This window comes from Rhipicephalus sanguineus, chromosome 9 (assembly GCF_013339695.2).
Source record: "Rhipicephalus sanguineus isolate Rsan-2018 chromosome 9, BIME_Rsan_1.4, whole genome shotgun sequence".
In the NCBI taxonomy this organism is placed as follows: Eukaryota; Metazoa; Arthropoda; class Arachnida; order Ixodida; family Ixodidae; genus Rhipicephalus; species Rhipicephalus sanguineus.
In genome coordinates, this window is record NC_051184.2 from 136,248,188 (window position 1) to 136,268,791 (window position 20,604).

Below are 20,604 nucleotides of genomic sequence, written 5' to 3' on the forward strand. Positions count from 1 at the left end.
ACAACCACAATTGACTTTGCACCGGTATTACGCCTGCGTAAGCTGTTTTAGATGCGAAGTATCTTAAGGTCGAGCTCAATCCGGCGGTGGTGGTGGTGGTGGTGGTGTGCGGCGTGACCACCCTTACTGCGCATGCGCATACCCTCTCCACACACCACCTCTCCACTCACCCTCTCCCCTTCCCCTCTCCACTTCCCCTCTCCCCATCCCCTTCCACATACCCTCTCCCCACATACCCTCTCCCCTTTCCCTCTCCACATTCTCTCCCACTTTCCCTCTCCACATTCCCTCTCCACTTTCCCTCTCCCCTCCCCCTTTCCACTTTTCCTCTGAAACGCGGGCTAGACATGCCGAAATTCTCTCCTGCGCAACGCCGCGATGAGCTCGAGCGCATGCGCGTCCCCTCCCCTTCTCTCTCCTCTCCTACGCTGCCCCCCTCTCGCCCGCCTGTCGACCGCGTTCCCCGCTCGCCCTGTGAGAATTAACGGCCAGGCTAGATGGAAGATACGACGCGCATAGCGTCCCTCTTCGCGTTCCACGACGCGAGGTCGGTAGCATGCCCAACGAACGCGAACGGAACGCGATCGTGCAAGTGCTCCGGCTTCGCATCGCCTCATGGTCCCCTTTAGCGGGAGATGGTGTAATTTTTCCAAACCAGTTTATAGACCTGGTGTGGCTCAGTGGTAGAATACCTGATTGCGACGCAGAATGCTTGGGTTCGATTCCTGCTGGGATCCTAATTTTCATTCTTTCCATTCGTTGAGTAAACGCTGCCGATTTTGGTTTTCCTTAACGCTCTAGCATTTAAGTTACCAATGTCTGTTCTCGCCGTTCCTGGGTAGATATAAACTGTCAATCACCTGTGGCGCATACCCGTACACCACGGCCCGTGGTAAATGGGTATCTGCCACACGTGTCTAGTGGAAAGGGTTTGACGACGTACGCGACAATAATTTAAAGTTATTCATGTCGTGACCCGGCAGTCATATTAGTCAAATCCTCTTACCCTCCTATGCAAATTTTGGTCTACATCAAGTTAAGGACGTCATCATGAGAGCACCCAGACGTAGGCGGCTAGATAGATAGATAGATAGATAGATAGATACGCAGATAGAAACGCTCAAAGTGCCAGAGGTTCGCTAAGAAATGCTTCGCATTTAAAAGTCTCAGTTTCACCGCAACAGCGATGCAATGAATGCGATAGCAATAAAGCCCCACTACGGTGGTCTAGTGGTTATGGCACTCGACTGCTGACCCGAAGGTCGCGGGATGAAATCCCGGCCGCGGCGGCTGCATTTTCGATGGCGGCGAAAATGTTTGAGGCCCGTGTACTTAGATTTAGGTGCACGTTAAAGAACCCCAGGTGGTCGAAATTTCCGGAGCCCTCCACTACGGCGTCTCTTATAATCATATCGTGGTTTTCGGATGTTAAACCCCAGATATTATTATAGCAATAAATTGGAACGTAACGCGAAGAACAAAAAGCAGCTCGAAATTGTCAGCGCGTCGCTCGAGCCCAAAGGACGCACGAAAAGAACGCACACAGAACGAGCGATCATGCGTCACAGCTCGATACTTGAAGCGCACTGCTCAAACATAAAGCAGGACGCACCAAACGAACGAACAGGTACACACAGGACGAGCGCGAACTAACTGTCACAGTTGTTACATATATGGTGCATGACAGCGGCGACGGCGACGGAAAAATCAGCCAGGACTGTCCATATAATTGCTATCGCAATAATAAGATCACAGTAGGAATCTAACCCAAGCATTCTGCGTGGCAGTGAGGTATTCTAGCACAGAGCCAGGCCAGTCTACTAACTGCTTTAGAAAAATACCCTTTGAAGGCTTAATGTCAGTGCAACGTCAGTTGTGGTTCTAGTGCTGGCTACCCAGGCAGCACAGCACATTGGTCCAATATTGTTTATACGTTGGCAAACGATGGCCCAATGATGGCCCATACAAACCACTATAAAACCAATGTTGGCAAGCCAGCCTACAAGGATGCCAATAATGGTCCATCTTTGCCAGCCAACATACAATATTGGTCGGGCTATTCTTGAAGGTTGGCAACATTGGCCCATGGTTCCCGATGTAAATACGATATTGGCAGAACCAGGCCGTATGGATGGCAATATTGGGCCAGCTTATCCGTTGGTAAAACAACATTGGTTAAGTAATGGCAGTAGATTGGATATATTGTCCAGTCAATCTGAGTGGTTAAACAATATTGGACGGCCAATGCTACGCGCCGGACAATATTGTCCAGACTTACACGTTGTCGCTCCAATGTCTTAAACACTGGCAAGCATATGCATGATTAAGCGGCAAGAGTGTTTTTTTTCCCCTTTTACCATCACTGAGGGAAGGTTAGCCCTAATCGAGCCACCACCTGAATGCACGCTGTTATGAAAATCACTTTGTCCGGCATCCAGCGCACCTCAAAGAAGATTTCTGGTTACTTATCACCATAGGCGTGCGCAGGGTTCCCCATTGGGGGCGGGCAAAGGTTCGTCGCAGCGTCCCCCAACCTACTAAGAGGTTCGTCCGAATTAACCGGGTTGCGGACAGGTATGGCCGAGTTAACGAGAGTGTGATGCCGTTAAACAATAAACATGCTTGCATTGACCAGAGAACGCGTCCTAATTATCCGACTTTCCGAATTAATAAGTGTGGAATTAACGAGCTTTTACTGTATAAAGATGGCAAAAACAGTCCATCGTTGTCAGCCAACAAACAAAACTGCAAATTCCAATCTCTAAGAAAGGGAACAATGGCGCACACAGGGTCTTGATTTTTAGGTTGGCATTTAGTGTGGCACAAAATATATGCAAAATAGTTGGACAAAATTCGTTTTACAGATGTTGAGCAATGTAAAATAAGTACCAAGTTCTCAACTGAGTTTTGCGCGCTGTTGGAAATACATCTATGAGAAAGGAAACACAAAACAAAATCTCACTTTGCAATGCTTGTTGAAAGTTAACGTTAATTGTGTGATACAGCCAGCGTATACATCGCAACTGTATAAAAACAACCAAAAACCCTACTTTTACATTGATTGAAGCTGTACATAGTGTTGACGAGTTAATGGAGTAGAATAGAAGTCATCTGCTTCGCAATGGGCCTCTGCGCTGGTGCGCCTTCTGCGCACCGCACACGCACCGAAATTATTCTCACGGCTTTATTAGCGGCAAACAATCAAAACATTTCATGTGACTTCAACCACGCTGTGTATTTTCGTGTTTGCTACAAGACTGGTTGAATTACAGGATTATAACTTCTTTGTGTGCGCGCTACAGCGACGTGCTGTCCAAGACTACGGTATCGCCCGCGGAATCTTTAAATGATCGATGAGTTATGTTTGCACTTTCAACGCTTCACAAAACCAGACGTGTTCACTTTGAATAAATGTTCTCGGTGATCGGGAGGCCGGAGAAGCAGCGCGGCGCCATGTTTTGCTTCGGAATTTCACGTCCTCTCCTCGCGGCAGTGGGGCAGCGCGGTGGTCGCTGGTCATAAAACACTTGTCACTTGACGGCTGCTCCGCCCACGACGGTTCGCTTTCAATGCCTGTGAAAACGAGCCTGTGAAAACGAGGGGGGGGGGGTGAGGGAGATGGCGGGAGACGACGGCACCTCGGAAGATGCGTACGCGTTTCGGCCCCTTCTGGCCGGCGGCTATTCTTTGTCAGTCAGTGGCGGTTACTTTCCCTCGTTCGGGCTCCCAGCATCGGCGGGCGCGCGCCCCTCAGTATTCAGTCGAGAGTCATCGGGAAAAAACGGAGTCGGATACCGAGACAGGATGCCACGATCCTACGGATACCGAGATTCGACGGCGATGCCACAGTGAGAAGGCAGCTGCCCTGTTCTTCATCGGACCTGACTGTTTTGACTTTTGAAGAGCGATCCGCAGATGAGCGCCGATGTGTTTTGACAACTCGCAAACTTTCCGCCGGATTTTTGTGTTCGTATCGCGTTCAGTAAGTCGTTTTTCTCCTTCGTCGCATGTTACTTTCCGTGTTGTTCGTAAGTGAAATGTGTGCTGCGTTTATTATTGTCTACATTACCGCGTAAGTTTTTTTAAATTTGCTAGTTTGTGAATACCGATGTGGGGGGCTTTATTGTGCGCTTCGAAGTAGGTTGGTTAAGTTCTCGCCCTCAGCGATGTTGTCAGCATTTGCGTGTGCTATTTTGTTCTTTTCTCGCGTTGTAGTGCGTCAGCTTACACCCTTTTTTCATTTGCCCTTCGCCGCTGGATTCGTGCAAAGAAATGATGGATTTGTAACACACACATTTTCATTAGTTGTGAAGTTGTCGCAGACTTTCAAGCTCTTGCCGCAGTCACCTTTTAATTAATAAATAGGCGATGAACTTTCTGGTAGTTCAAGGTGGTTATGGATCTCGGCTGTATCGAATGTCTGTTCACGTGTACATGTTCATTTATTTCATTTTGTATCACGCTTCGCTTTTCACTGACTTCCTTTTGAACCTTCAGTGAACTGACAAATCAAATAAGCGCTAACACCTAGGGAGGCTGTGTGTGTTTGTGAGTGGTCCCGTTTCCCCGATTTCTAATATAAGGACGTTATTGAAGGTAATTAGTGTAGGTTCTGTGCAGCTGTTATCTGCCAGCAAGCGGTCAGCAGAACAAAGCGCGAAATGCGAAATTATTTTCAAAACTTGCAGTATCTTTGCCATATGTATACATGCAGAATAAACTTGTGTGTACTCTCAGCTTTTGTACGCTGATTATCCCTGCTGCTCGCCTAAAAGCAAAAGCGTGGGCAACATGCATTTATTTACGTGCACAAAAATCTACCTCACGTTAAACTACACATTCAGTGGAAAATGTTTTCATTTCCAGCGTTAAACGCTGGAAATGAAAGAACGATGGTGCAGCCAACGATAAAGGCTGGCAAAAAATATTGGAGCTGCCAATATTTATACAATGTTGGCGATACGTACGACGGACAATGTTGGCTACAGCCATCCTTGCCATTATTGGCGATATGTTGGACGGACAATGTTGGCTACAGCCATCCTTGCCATTATTGGAAAATCATTGGCATCCAATATTGGACCAATGCACATTTAGGTGTAGCAAACCCCCAAAAGCCAACGCAGGACCAATATTTCTGCCAATGTTTACCAACATTGTTCCGAGATTGGTCCAATGCCGGCGTGCTGCCTGGGTATCTAATTGCCACGTGCGTTTCTTATTATTACTTTGGCTCTATTCGGTTTTCGCCCACAAAAACTATCAGCAACTCTCAGCGCAAACCGCGCCTCATTGTTCGAGAAGCTTCGCGATGATTGTAGATCATTTTGCTAAGATTGCCCGCAAGACACGAACACTCGAGCTTGTTCTAAAGATTGCGCGACAACCAGCGATAACGCTGGAATATTCTACGGCGCATGCATAAATGCCGACGCGCCTTACCGCTTGTCCGTTGATCGACGGTCGACTCTCTGTTCGCCGCTATCAGTGTATTGCTGTAGTTTGACTTTCAGTTTCCCGGCCACAAGTTCGGCCAAATAAACAGTTTCAACATCACCGACATCTCATCACCGACAGAGATACGGTGTTTACGGCTGACCTAACTTAGGCGATCTTGGAATACAGCCACACTAGCCACCGCCGGACCACCGCGTACCACCCACAGACCAACGGCCTCACCGAGCGTCTAAATAAGACCATCGCCGACATGCTGGCAATTTACGTCGACGTCGAACACAAGACGTGGGACGCCATCCTTCCGTACGTGACCTTCGCGTAGAACACGGCCGTACAGGAAACGACGCAGATGACGCCATACAAGTTGGTCTACGGACGGAGCCCGGCAACGACGCTCGACGCCATGTTACCAAACGTGACCGACGAGGAAAACATCGACGTGACCACCTACCTACAGCGCGCCGAAGAAGCACGACAGCTCGCCCGCCTACGGATCAAGAACCAGCAGACGACTGACAGCCGCCGCTACAACCTTCGACGACGCCACATGGAATACCAACCCGGTGACCGTGTATGGGTATGGACGCCAATACGCCGACGAGAACTTAGTGAGAAACTTCTTCGGCGATACTTCGGACTGTACAGGGTACTTCGACGCCTCGGCGCACTCGACTACGAGGTTGTCCCTGACGGCATTACGAACTCTCAGCGGCGCTGTGCGCGACCTGAAGTCGTCCATGTCGTGCGACTCAAGCCATATTACGCGCGTTAGTTGATCTGAGGGCTGTATTTTTGTCTTATTATTGCTGTTTATTATTGATAGTTCTTATTCTTTTTTACATGTTAAGGCAGGTAGCGCAAAGAGGCACGGACACAAGCGAAGAATAAGTGCACAGGACAAGCGCCAACTTCGAACTAAAGTTTATTTCCTGAATCCTCGCCTATTTATCTTATATCACACCACCACATTGCAGTACAGACATTCACAGCAGTATCAGTTGTTCTCTCCATGGTGATTATGTGGTGGTGTGATATAAGATAAATAGGCGAGGATTCAGGAAATAAACTTTAGTTCGAAGTTGGCGCTTGTCCTGTGCACTTATTCTTCGCTTGTGTCCGTGTCTCTTTGCGCTACCTGCCTTAACATGAGTTCCCACAAACTAGCCCAGTTATCCGTTCTCGTAAGCATCTTATTCTTTATTGTACTTTCTTGTTTTATTGTTGTTATTTATTGCTACATGCATTAGCCACTCCCTCCCCCCCCCCCCCTCGTGTTCTGTTTTAAGCATCGGGACGATGCTTTTTCAGAGGGGGGCATTGCAACGTGCGTTTCTTATTATTAGTTTTGCTGTATTCGGTTTTCGCCCACAAGAACTGTCAGCAACGCTCAGCGCTAACCGCGCCTCATTGTTCGAGAAGCTTCGCGATGATTGTAGGTCATTTTGTTAAGATTGCGCGCAAGATGCGAACACTCGAGCTTGTTCTAGAGATTGCGCGACAACCAGCGATAACGCTGGAATATTCTACGACGCATGCATAAATGCCGACGCGCTTTACCGCTTGTCCTTTTGATCGATGGTCGACGCTCTGTTCACCGCTATCAGTGTATTGCTGTAGTTTGACTTTCAGTTTCCCGGCCACAAGTTCGGCCAAATAAACAGTTTCATCTCCGACGTGCTGACTGCTGTCTTCGTCGACGTCACGACCCCGTGGCATAATTTTATAATAAAGCAATAAAACCACATATGCACTAATATGACGCATGCGTCATGTCGGGTTAACGTCAAATGTGGTTCCAGTGTTGGCACCACTTTTATAGCGCTCCAGTCTACATTACATTTGTATTCCTATGATTCAGCAAGCTATATTCAAGAGTTGCTCGACCCCAGAGGAGTACACGGTAACGAAAGTTACGTATGATATTCACATCATCGTAACGTCGCATGCACTTCGTTTCGTTAACACAGACGTCTCTGCCCTAACGTGAGTACCGATACTACGTCAGGCCATAAGTTACTATTCTAACGTCAGTCTAGTCGGCCTGCTACACTCTTATTCAAGTACCGTATAACGTCCGGCACATAAACGGCCCATTTTTATTCCACCACAAGGTACTGCATATAAGCGGCCCTTCAATCGCCATTAAGCGTGACAAATTCTGCGGTGACGGATTGGGCCCGCTATATGCGGCCGCGAGCGGACGCAACGCTTATATGGAGCCCGACGCGAAAATGGCTCGAGCGAACGCAACGTTTATATATGCAGAGTCCGTTGTTTTATGCAGGAATTGAAATCGGCGCCGCGGCGAGAAGCGAGAGAGAAACTTCTAGCAACAGCGCCGAGTCGAGCGTGCTCAAAGTTCGAAGTCCACGTTGACGTCGCGTAGTGTTTCCTGTGCTGGCGCCGAATGCGCCCGGTGAATTCAAGATACAGCCGCGCCTCCCTGACTTTGGCCTGTGTGAAAAGCCACAAATTTTTAATAAAAAATATGACCTGTAGCATATGACGACACTGCTGCCACCTACATTCTTTTTGGTTTAGACTGTAAGCTAACCGTTGCAACAGGTCTCGTTGTACTGCCGGAGCGCCGCCGCCAGCTTCACATGTGTGCCGCGCTTACATGTTTATCGTGTATTGTGTGCGTTTATTGCGTGCTTATCGTACGCGACATTCGTCGACTGGGCATTTTCCGCGTGTTGGGGCGTTCTCCTGCCTTGATCCAGTGGCGGATGATGGTCGTTGTTCGTTGCCACTCAACACAGCCTCACGGGACGCACAGCTTTGTGTCCGCGCTCAAAAGTGCTTTCTTGCTTCGTTCATCGATTACTCACGTTGATCGAGTGATCGAGTGTACTTCCGAAGACAATCCGCGTCCGAGTGTTTTGACAAGCGGCGACCGCGGTTCCACAGGAGCGGAAGCTTGAGCCTTTTGACGAGCGACTGTGAAGAGTGCCAATGCCAAACTTGGGTAAGTTGAAGAAGGTCGCTGAACTACGTAACTTTGTTACTTCATTGCATGACAACTGTTTGCAGGAACCGTCGTGTTGGCACAGCGAGGATGATCAACAGATACCCGATAGGCAGGTATGTTTTGTGCTTTGAGTGCACTTATATACACCACCATAAATCACATGTTTGAAGGATGCGCATTGCGCTACGCAATCTTATGCTTCGATCATGCAGGCCTCGTGTCGTTGTGCTGTTATTCCTTGACTGTTTACTGTACGAGATCATCGCTTGATAGTGTTTCTAGAATCCCTTGTCGCCGTTAGAAAGTGTGTGCTTTTAAACACATGGGGTCGTCCCATAATGCTTTCACTGTGGTGATGCGAGAGTTCACCAAACTCGGCAATAACACGCAAAATTATCACAAGACTGGGGACGTGATACAGGGGCGTAGCCAGGGGGGGGGGTTGGGGGGGTTCAAACCCCCCCCCCGAAATTTTTCAGTTTTGCTTGCGTATATAGGCACGTACACATACAAACGCACGCACGAACATACATAAAGTATGGTTGAACCCCCCCCCGAAAAAAAATTTCTGGCTACGCCCCTGACGTGATAGCAAAACACACAGCCCTGACACGCGCACACGATGACAGATATGTTTTCGTGGTTGCGTCCCCGAGCTTTTCGCCAGAAATACATGCAGTTGTTTTGTGGTTAGGATTTTAACCTAGCTGCCTCATAAATGTTTTAAAGGAGCTCACTCGAAGTAATGTATTTGAGTGAATTACGTTACGTACTGGTACTAAGTGCACACTGCACATGTTTATATCAAATAGTGTTAGTAGACGAATATGTCAATTCAATTAGGTTAATTAAGCTAACACGTGCTACTCTTTGTTTCAATATTGTGTGTTTCAGAAAATATGCGTGAGCTCGTGTTCTGTCATTATATATTTTTTCTTAGCATCTTTAAGCACACGAGGTTCTCTATCACAAATAACTTAGATTGTGCTCATGTTGCGAGAATGTTGCTTTATTGTGTGGTGCTTTAAGTTATTGTATTTTCACGCTTTTTTTTTACTCAGCATAGTACCAATATTGCTCTCTTACTTAAATGCATAACCAAGGTTTAGTATGCAGTGATTTAGGGTTTATTGAGCTTTGTAAGGTCATAAATTAAAAGAAAAAGATCTCAATTCTCATATATGTTTCCAGAAGTTCACAGAAAGTTGGAAAATATTATCGGTTTTGTGAAGGCCTTACATAACTTAAAATGAAATCAAATTGACAGCTCAACTCTACAAGACAAACTACACGGGAATTCGCTTTAGAGAACCAAAAGTTTGTTCCCTGAATGTCTTACATTCATGATGCAATACAATATGCATGGCTCATTCCCACCTCACACCAAGTGCACATGGACCACGCACACTCTTTCATTTTTTTTATATTTCGATAAAAGTGTGCATATCGTTATTTTCATGTGGATCGCCCATAGGGCTATGTGCATATTTCGGGTATTCCTTACAGTCTTGGGCAATAACTAGTTACTAGTAACGCGTTTCCGGTAACTAGTTACTTTTTTCGGTAACTTGTAACTGTAACTAGTTACTTTTAATTTATAGGAACTTGTAACGGTAACACTGTTACTTTTTTACAGAGTAACTGTAATGGGGAATACCGTTACAGTTACTTTCCCATATCCTCTCCACCTTTCATCTTTCCACAGCACGGCTCCCCTACCAATTTAGGGGTGGAGGTCGCTTAGAGAATTATCTACCCTGCAGAAGACCGAGGTCAGCAGTCAGTCTTTAACACAACTTAAGTTTACTTGTAAACTACATGTCTTAAGTCAATCATGTTGGAACTGAACAACTTGCTAAATTCAAGTAGTTTTTTTTTTCCGGCGTATATACTATATCCTTTTTGTCACTTGAGCTTCTAGCTCGGTTCTTGGTGTACCGGTGGAACATCACGACGCCAAGTTTATATTCTCCTTCGTCCGAGGCTGCGCAATAATCGTGTTTGACTGACGGCTAGAAAGCAGCAGACCGCGAAACGGTTGAGAGGCACAAATACCGTGAACTAAGTAATTTTTCAAAACCTCTTTGAAACTAATTGTAAAAGGTTTACTCCAACTTAATACAACAATTATTAACAAAATCACATGGACGTTTCGCCTCCTATGCATGTGACATCCTCAGTATACACTGGCAACAAGAAAAAGAAAAGGAAAGAAAGAAAAAAATTGGCGGTGATCGACCAGTGTCCCATACGTCGGTGTAAACCAGTAGGGGAATGTGGTTGTTGCATGTTATAGTCGGATACAACTTTAGAAGTCAGCGGCATTTTCTCCTCAAAGGCAGATGAACACAAGCCTGCACCAATGGGCGCGCACTCGGGACGGACATCATGAGCGGGATGGCGGTGGCTTCGCCTTTGGAGAACATCGGCGCGTGCATGAGCGGGACTTTTTCTTTTCTTTAGTCTCTCCTGACTTCTTAAGTTGTATCCGACTATAGTTACTGTATATGCTACGACATGGCTCCTAAAGGTGCCATGTACAGTAACTATATTGCAAGCCGACGCGTCGCGGCGAATGAACCGCGATTCCAGGAGTTTCTTTCCCTCACCTTCGTTCACGAGCCAGCGTCGTCACAGTGTTTGCGTCAAAGCTATGCCCTGTTCTCCGGAAGTGTTAAACAAGCTCCGTCTTAGAATGCGTTGCATGAGTTGCTTTAACAACATCCCATTTGCCTTCTTTAAGCCTCGTTGATTCTTTCCTTCCCGTTTCGCCGATGCAAGTCGCGTCGCAATGCCCGCATCGGGCTTGTATATCACCCTACTCTGATCGTCTGCAGGTGTGCAATCTTTGGGTTTCGCGAACACATGCCCCAGAGTATAACGGGACTTAGAAACGGTTTGTATGCCCAGCGGACGCAATGCTAACCGAACAGGGTCTTATACACCTTGAACATATATATGGAACAGACACGAAGTCTTGATTATGCGCTATTTTATGAAAACACTACCGACGAAGAAGACGTACAGACGAACAGAAGTAGACGAGACACAATGGACGTCGTCTTCATTCGTCACACACTCTCCGTTGCTATTCGCATGCGCTTCTGGGTGTCGTTAATAAACATCTTATGATACTGCTGTCGTTCTAGTGCATCAACCACATTTTCCATTTTGAGTATCAGAGGACATTTGTTATTATTTGCAAATAAATTCCCTTTTTCACCAACGGTGCATGAACAACAAAATTGATGCAACAAAATGAGGTGTACACAACAAATGCTTGTGTTTGGCCCCCTATTAGGTTTACTTCGTCTAGGGTTTTACCACGTGCAATTTTGACTGCCCGCATGCCTTCGTACATATTTAATAAATGAATTCTATCATTTGGTTTGTAATCTATTATTTATTTTATACAGTAACGGAAAAGTAGCGACGTTACTTCGTCACAGTAACTGCAACAAAGTAACGACGTTACTTGTCACAGTAACTGTAACAGGTTACTTTTGGAAACTCTGTAACTGTAACTGTAACAGTTACTTTAACAGAGCCAATGACTTCACCCATCAAGCACGTGTTTTTCAGACACCCCTCTCAATATCACTTAAATTCCACATGCGGGCTTTTAAAAGTACGCCGCCCGCTTTCCCCGCCTGTAGTTGCCTTACCCACCATCTTGTGCAGCCCTTTGTGAGGGCTAGACGTGCCGCCCTTCTGCAGCCTTTCCAAGTGGCTTTCATACTCCACTCTTTTTTTCTTTTGCCTTTGACGGCTCTCGCTCAGTAGACCCCCCCCCCCCCCCTTTTCCATTTTTTTTCTTTTTTTCTCTCCTTTTTCTTGCTTTTTTTTTTCCTTCTTTGCAGCTCCCCTTAGTTCTGAGATGAGAGGCCTGAGCGCCGTTGCAAACTTTCTTGAAATGATGTGGCAAGGGCTACACTCCTCTCTCTAGTTTTCTCTTTCCAGGCAGCAATTACCAACAGCGACAAGCACCACCGCTAGACATGACGTCAACACTAACCCTTTAAAACTAACACGCCAAGGATGACAAGGTGCCTTCGATAAAGATAGGTCCCCCTATGGAAACGTCGGCCAGCCTGTCTGAGGCACTTTCTCCTGTTTGAAACCTATCCCACTTTTTTGGCTTAGGTAACTGTAACACTGTTACATTTTACTGGTAACGTGCCCATGACTGATTGCTTACTGTGTACATGTGTGAATGTTGAACACACAATGGCACTCTTTCAATAGTCTGCAAGTGGCTGGTCCACTAATACCTGTTCTTATTGCACCCTGATCCCTTCATTCAAGGATCGATCTCTTTAATATATGAATATAGACTTGCCTGAAGACATGTTTGGTACTCACTATCTGTGTGTGGTTGGGTTTGTCTTGAGTGAAAATCAACATTTCCTTGTGGTATCTATTACGCATGTATCAGCGATGAGAGCTGTTCATGGCACCGACACAGAGGACAGATTGCAGTACAAGATAGGAGCATACTTCCTGCAAGCCCGGGCAAGCCATAATGAGTGGTAGGCATTTCTTTTCATCACTAGATTGCGACAGTTTGGACACATAGCACCTATAGACCTTATGCAAAATCTGCTGCCATCTAGCGGCCGCTGTGTGCATTTCCGCCATGTTGAAGGCTAAGCGCGCTCCGCATGTAGACAAGGAGCGTACATATCAACGTGTGGCGGCTGATAAGAACGAAAATGCCAACATATTTTCGAGTGCTGTGTTGCTGAGATTGAGGAAATTGGGATGCTGAAAGAAGGTTTGCAGGAAACAAGCCTCCATGTTAGTACATTTCCTCGTGGCCGACGAGAATCAGCAGATCGTTCCGTTGCTTCAGTTACTGCTTACGACTAACGCCGTGTTTCCGTTCGCCGTTAATATATGCGGTATGTGACAGCATCGGCACTCATCAGAGAACACTCTTTCATGTCATGCCAGAACAAGAAAGTTTTCGCACCGTGTGCTTGCTGCAGGCACAAACCCGCTTCGTGTACGAGCTTCAAAGCTGCATCGCGGCTACTCGCGCATGCCTGCGCTGCTGTTGATATTAGCTTGTTTATTAAATTGCGATAACAATTACATGTTAGACAGATAGCTCGTGCGCGTCATTGATTTGCAGCGGACGGACCGATTGTGCTGGAGCGTGTTGTTTGTAGTTTGTTTTCGATGGTGGAGTTTAACAAGGTAGCGTCTGGTGGGATGCTTTGCGTGCGTATTTCTTCACTATGCGTATTTTTCAAGCATTTCATGTGGTATCACTGCCAGGTTCAGACGGGTTGCCCGGATGTCCTGACCACCCCCACCCCTTACTTTTTTTTGTTTAACTTATACCCCAGGAAGAGCAAATCAGGTTCTCCCAAAAGCTGATCCCCCCTTCGGAAAAATCCTCTGTACACTCCAGTTTGCTATGAAATGTTAACAGGTGCTTCAAGTGCGTGGTACTTTTCTTATGAAACTAAATAAAATGCTGTTCCGGGAAATGTGCTACATTCTACCGTGGGTGCGCTACCGCTGGTTACGCGCTGAGGCGGTTTCAGTCGGCGAAGCAAAACTGCCTTGCCGCAACGGGTTTAAATTGTAAAGCACCAGTAGGCCCCTAAAGCGACAATGTGAACACGAATATTCTTGGCGTTTCCTGTTATATGGGATCACATATCGGAAGGATATTCAATAAAATACCAGCTGATCGGCATCTACTTCTAGGAGACACTACACTTTTCATGTTCACTTTCCACGTGCATGAGATGCGCAATTTTCTGCATTTTAATCGCACTAAAATTCTGTACATAACATAGGTCGGATGACTACAACAGCGAAATATTATTATTTCAAAGATAAAAAGAGGACGTTTTATTTAAAATTAGATGGACACTACGTCGGCTCGACATAGGCTGTCCCTCATGAAATATGCTTTGAATTGGGTCAACTGCACTTTCTTACCGTCATCGCTGCGCCTAGCCGCGCTAAATAAAGCCTCTTCCCAACCATCCTACATTATACAAGCATGATATTCAGATAGCTAACAACGCTTTATTCGCTATACTGAAAACAGACAGGCCAATTTGTAACCTAGCGCAGAGCTTCATTATCGACGACGACAGGCCTGCACGTGACTCGCAGTGTCAAACTTGTACCTTCTTCTCGCTGTGAGGCGGTTCTTTACATGTAATAACCGTCAACGTAAAAACTAGGAAATGCCGGTAACGTGTACAGGCCCGCCTGACATTTTTATGCCCTGATTGCCGACTACCAAAGCGGATACAAGCAAGAAGTGATAGCGGCGACAGCAATAGAATTCGGGCACAAGCCTCCAAAATGGCGCCGAATCGTTAGCTTCGTCAAACCTCCAACAGATGGCAGCAATTTTGCATAAGGTCTATTGATATACAGCATATACTGGCCTTTAGCTTAGGAGTGAGAAACGTACCTTCTGCACTTCAGTGCAATGCATATTATTTAGTTTGCATTCCTTGAACATGGAACGTCGAATAGTTTGTATTGTTGAGCTTGTAATCTTTGAACATGGGATGTCGCCAGAGCCAACGTTTTGAAACTTGGAGTTGTCTTCATAAAGGGAGCAACTGTTAATTCTTGATGTTGCCATCTTGATGAAGGCAAGTCTACTCGTACAAGAGTTGGCTGCAGTGACATACCGTTTGAAGATTTTTTTCGTCTCTTCAAGCCTCCTCCATCTTCCATCGAACATCTGTGTTGTTTGTGCTGCCATGAAACTGTGGTGAAACTGTGTGGTGCTGCCATGAAAAAAAAAATTGGGCGTGCGCAGGCACAGCTCCATCGAAGAAAAATAATTATTTCTTTGTTAAAGATAGTGAAGGCACACTAATGCAATCTCAGCCAAGATTATTAATAGTTGCCGACTCAATTTTAATGTAGTAGTTTCGTTGCTGTGCATACGCACGATGAAACTCTCATCAAAAAGTGGGAAGCAACCACACATGCTCCAGTGTTCAGCTAACCAGTCATCACTGCCTTTCTTTATGTTTCAGTCTTCCCTGAGCCTTTCTTTGATACACTGCCCCATTTGCCCCACATAATGCTTATCCCATCATCTGATAAACGATGCCTTCCTTACAGAGCACATAATGTGTCCTGTGATTCCTATTGCAGCCAAGTGAGTGTCTGGGTTGCAACCTTTTCATAGTTTAGCACGCTTATTTGAGGCCGTGAACACTATGCTGATGATTGCCCGAGCACCAACCGTTCTTATACTGTCGGATATCCCGTGCAGGTATGACATAGTGGCAAACATATTTTGGACATCACGATTAGCCATTTCTTTGGCCTGGCAGCTGGAAGGTGTTTGTTTAGTAGGGCTTCTGCAGCCAATACAGCAAGGGGAGCAGGATATCCTGCTTGCATCCAGCGAGTTCTTGAAATCAAGCCTCGTCCACAAGAAATAGGAACATGATTATTTACTACAATATGCAAGCACATAAGTTTTTAAATGTTTTAGATATGAGGATGACTGCGTCTTTCTTTATTAAATACCACAAAGGTTCTTTCGAATCTGAAGCCACTAACATATTAACACTGGCACATGATTACTAACACCCACTGGTGCTTACCCACGAGCATCCGGGCAAGGATTGTACCATATCAGGTTCCTGAATGTACAATTTCATTTGCATAAAAAGTGCATGAGCTAGTTATACGAACTGATGGGAAACAAGCCATTGCTGCCTCTTAGTTTCTCCCACTCAATAATGGTAGAAAGGTGCATTGTCCGACACTGCTTGGACAGTGGCGTAGCGAGGGGGTAGCAGACCGGGCCCATGCCCCCACTCGCCCTCTTCCCCGAAATGAATTTCTGCCTATGCCACTGTGGCTCGCTAACGCAGTAAAATTTCTGTTCCTATTACTTGTGGACAAGCCTTAATTTCCAAAGAACTCCCCTGACACAAGCAGGATATCCTGTTCACCTTGCTGTATCGTTTGCATATGCCCTACCTAGAAAACCACCTTCCAGTTGCCAAGCCAAAAAAAAAAAAGAAAGCCAAATCTTGATGGCCGAAAAATGTTTGCCACGATGCCATATCTGCACGGAATATTCAACAATATAAAAACGGTTGGTGCTCGGGATCATCAGCATAATGTTCATGGCCTCAAATAAGCATGCTAAACTATGGAAAAGCAGCAACCCAGATACTCAGAGGAGAGGCTTGGCTGCAATAAGAATCACAGGACACGTTACGTGCCCTGCATATAAGGTACCGTTTATCAGATACTCCTATCATGGGGTAAGCATTATAGAGGGCAAATGGGGCAACATCTCAAGGAAAGATTCAGGGAACATTGCAACAATGTAAAGAAATGCAGCGATTGCCTGTTTGCCAAACAGTAAAGAAACTATACTACATTGATTATTGAGTCAGCAAGTATTCATAATCTTGGCCGAGATTGCGTTAGTGTGTCATTACACTACTTGTCAAAGAAATACTATTTTTCCTGGACGCAGCTGTGCCTGCGGATGTTGAAGTTTTTCTTTTTAAATTATAAATATCTGTGATCTGAGTCCAAAAAACACTTAAAAGATAGCGCCTATCTGTGTCCCTTCTTGTCCTGTCTTCACTACTCTCTGCAATAAACTTAATGGTTAAAAGGGAGCCGTCCGGCGACCTAACAGCTTGTCACTATCAGTGGGTTAGTAGGCCTTGAGGCGCTCCACGTTGACTATGTCGCGCCCTCGACGGCGCATGTCCAAAGCTGGTTCGATGGGTTCGATCAGGTAGTTGACCGGTAATGTGCACTCGATGACCCGGTAGGGGCCTTCGTATTTCGGCAGTAGTTTTGAAGAGAGGCCAGATGCAGTGGTAGGGACCGAGAGCCATACGAGCGCTCCGGCGACTAACGTGGACTCGGAAGTGGTGGTGCCACCGCGAAGGCTCTTCTGCCGCTCTTGTTCGTGCGTTGTAAAGGTCTTTGCAAGCTTGCGACACTCTTCAGCAAGCCTGGCTGTGTCAGAAATAGGCGCACACTCAGATGGATCCGGCTTGTAGGGTAGTATCGTGTCAATGGTGTGCGACGGGTGCCTTCCGTACAACAGGAAGAAGGGTGAAAAACAAGTAGTGCTTTGAGGGGCGGTATTATAGGCGTAGGTGACGAAGGGCAGAATGGCATCCCAATTTGTGTGATCGCCGGCGACATACATTGAGAGCATGTCGCCGAGCGTGTCGTTAAAGTGTTCGGTTAGGCCATTCGTCTGCGGGTTGTAAGCAGTAGTTTTGCGGTGAACAGCATGGCACTCTTTGAGAATGGCTTCGACGACTTCCGACAAGAAGACACGGCCTCGATCGCTGAGAAGCTTCTAGGGTGGACCGTGACGCAGCATGAATCGGTGTAGCAGGAAGGAGGCAACATCGCACGCTGTAGCCGCTGTGAGGGCAGCGGTTTCGGCAGATCGCGTTAGATGGTCAACGGCGATGATGGCCCACGGTTACCAGCCGAGGTCAGAGGAAGTGTCCATACAAATCGATGCCCACCGCGCCCAAACGGATGGTTAGGGCAAGGTAATGGTTGTAGACCGACTGGTGACACGTGCGTTGAAGGTTTTCCGGTGTTGGCAATCGAGGCAGGAGCGGACGAACTTCTGCACGTAACGGTACATCCCTCGCCAGAAGTATCGTTGTCGAATGCGGTGGTAAGTTTTGGATACCCCAGAGTGCGCGCATTGCGGATCAGAGTGGAAGGACTCGCATATTTCAGCGCGCAGACTTCGGGGTATCACAAGTAGCCACTGGCGGCCGTTGGCGTTGTAATTGCGTCGGTGCCGTAGGTTGTCACGAATGGCGAAATTGTGGGCTTGACGACGCAACGGGCGAGTGGTTGGTGTTGCCGACGGATCAGTGAGCAAGTCTATCAGCGAGGTGATCCATTTATCCTTGCGCTGCTCGGTAGTGATGGTGTGAACGTCGATGGAAGAAACAGCAATGTGAGATACTGAGCAGGAGGCATTGGCGTCAGGCAAGGGGGAGCGCGAGAGGGCGTCGGCATCAGCATGCTGGCGTCCGTTGCGGTACAGCACGCGGATGTCGTAGTCTTGCAGGCGAAGTGCCCAGCGGGCAAGACGGCCCGAGGGATCCTTCAATGATGACAGCCAGCATAGTGCATGATGATCGGTGACGACATCAAATGGGCGACCATACAAATAATACATGGAAATTTACTACTTGAAAATTATTAGAGAAATACAAATGCAGAGGTTCATTATTCACATAAAGGCCTATTCATACAGCAAATTGAACTAACTAAGATGTTCACAGAAGTAACCATAGCGTCCCAAATTTGACTAATTTTCACTAATGCAGCGTTTTTCGTGAATTTTTAAAAATGCATAATTTGCTCAGAATTCTATGAAATTATAAGAGCTATTTCTTCTTCACTTCTACTTATGCTAAATAGAAAGATATTTGTAATGTATAGCTTCAGTAGCTGCCAGCATGGTTGCGAATTTACGAAAACGCACTCTTCGTAAGATGGTCGTCGTCAACCGGCGACGCTCGTCGAATTTTGCTGTGTTGAAAAAAATTTATGTGAAACAAATTGCGATTTCGTGCTGTGCAGTCATATGTGCACAACATACAAAATTATCAGGAAAATCAGAAACATCAAGTATACACCTTTTTTATCTTTCGTGGAATCGACCATTGTAAATGATGTTATCTCTGTGAAAACATTTGGGTTCAGGTGATATCTTAAGTATCTGCGTGATTTCTAGAAAAGTTAGTCGTGAGTTCAGCACTGCTATGTGCTCTTTTCTTGAGTAGCTGTGCTATCCTGTCAAGATGTTTAACAAGTAACAACGCACTTGAATGTGGATTCTTCTTTGTGGCAAAAGAGCGCAGACAACGGGAACGAAGAACATACAGGGCACAGAGCTGACTATCAACTGATTTCCTTATTGGAAAGTCTGAGAATCTGTAGGCAGGCGAGCAAAAATCGAAAAATGGCACAAATGCTATCAAGCGACTCGGCCGCCCGGCTTTTTTTTTTGGATAGGGTTTACAAGATGCGGCAGAAGCCGATTTCATTAAAACATAAACACAAGCAAAAAATGGCAAAAAAGAACAATGACATGGTGGTCAATACCGAACTGATTAAAACCGCTAAAAGTCTGACATTCATAAATCAACAAAAACGAAGAACCAGGGTCTGAAAAAAAAAGGTTTTTAAGCAAGTGACAGCAAGGCTAGAAAACTGCAACCACTAACAATAAAACAGAAAACAAAACAAGAAAACAAAAGCATGTGACAACAAGCTTAGTGATCACAATTGAGGCTCATGGCAGCTTATTTCTTCGTCAAATAGTGCTAGTGATAGCGCGCTAACGCAAGCTGCTCCCCTTTTGTGAATTATGTGCGCCTCACAAATTTTGTGAGCACATTACTCCCGATATTTCGTGAGAACTTGCACATTGTCAAGCAATGGGAGCAGCCGCATGATGTACAATGCCAGGGTTCCTGCCTGTTGTTGCTTTTAAAGATTTGGCATGTTCACGCATTTTGTAATTTATGCATCGTCCGGTTTGTCCTACATATGATTTTCCGCATGATAATGGAATGTCATAAACGACGTTCTTCACGCATTCAATGAAATGATTTCTGTGCTTCTTGTCACAGCAAAAGGATACTGTTTCATCCCTGTTAACTAGCCTGCATAGGGAGGCCAGATGGTTTGGGATGGAGCACAAAACTCTTATGCCTACTCTGCCTGCAGTCTTCTTCAACCTATGAGAGAAACCGTGAATGTAGGGAACGTCAGCCAAGGGAGAGCGAGTGTGCTTGTTTGGCCTGTTATTTCTGGTCGTTCCTAAGAGTGACGAGCATCTTTTCAGCTAGGGAGCTCAAAAGAGCACTAGGGAACCCCGCGCTCCTCGAGCGTTCCACTTGAATCGTAAAACTTGTTCCGTCCACTGAGGGCATGATTGGATGAGGGCGTTTCTCATGGCAGAATAGCCTATTCCTGGAGTCATCCAGGAGTCATGCATGGAGTACCATTTGAGTAGCGAAAGGATGCTATTATGCAACGTTACATCAAAGAAGCTGACCGAGCTAATTGGCCTGTATATGATAGCTGGCCTACCTATGACACCACAGCCCTCAGAAGTGATGTATAAGGCAGTTTGTTTTTTATGTTTTGATCAA

At 46.2% G+C, this 20,604-nt stretch overlaps 1 long non-coding RNA gene across 2 annotated transcripts in view; it reads left to right on the forward strand.

Annotated features, from left to right (window-relative positions):
- The first annotated feature begins 8,044 nt into the window (after positions 1-8,044).
- LOC125759869 (uncharacterized) overlaps positions 8,045-20,604 on the forward strand; it is a 21,447-nt gene continuing 8,887 nt past the window's right edge. The window contains exons 1-3 of one of the 2 annotated variants that reach the window (XR_007417579.1): positions 8,045-8,425; positions 8,491-8,541; positions 12,864-12,957. This is a non-coding gene — a long non-coding RNA (uncharacterized LOC125759869). The remainder of the gene's footprint in view (positions 8,426-8,490; positions 8,542-12,863; positions 12,958-20,604) is intronic. The other variant, XR_007417580.1, reaches the window with a different exon arrangement.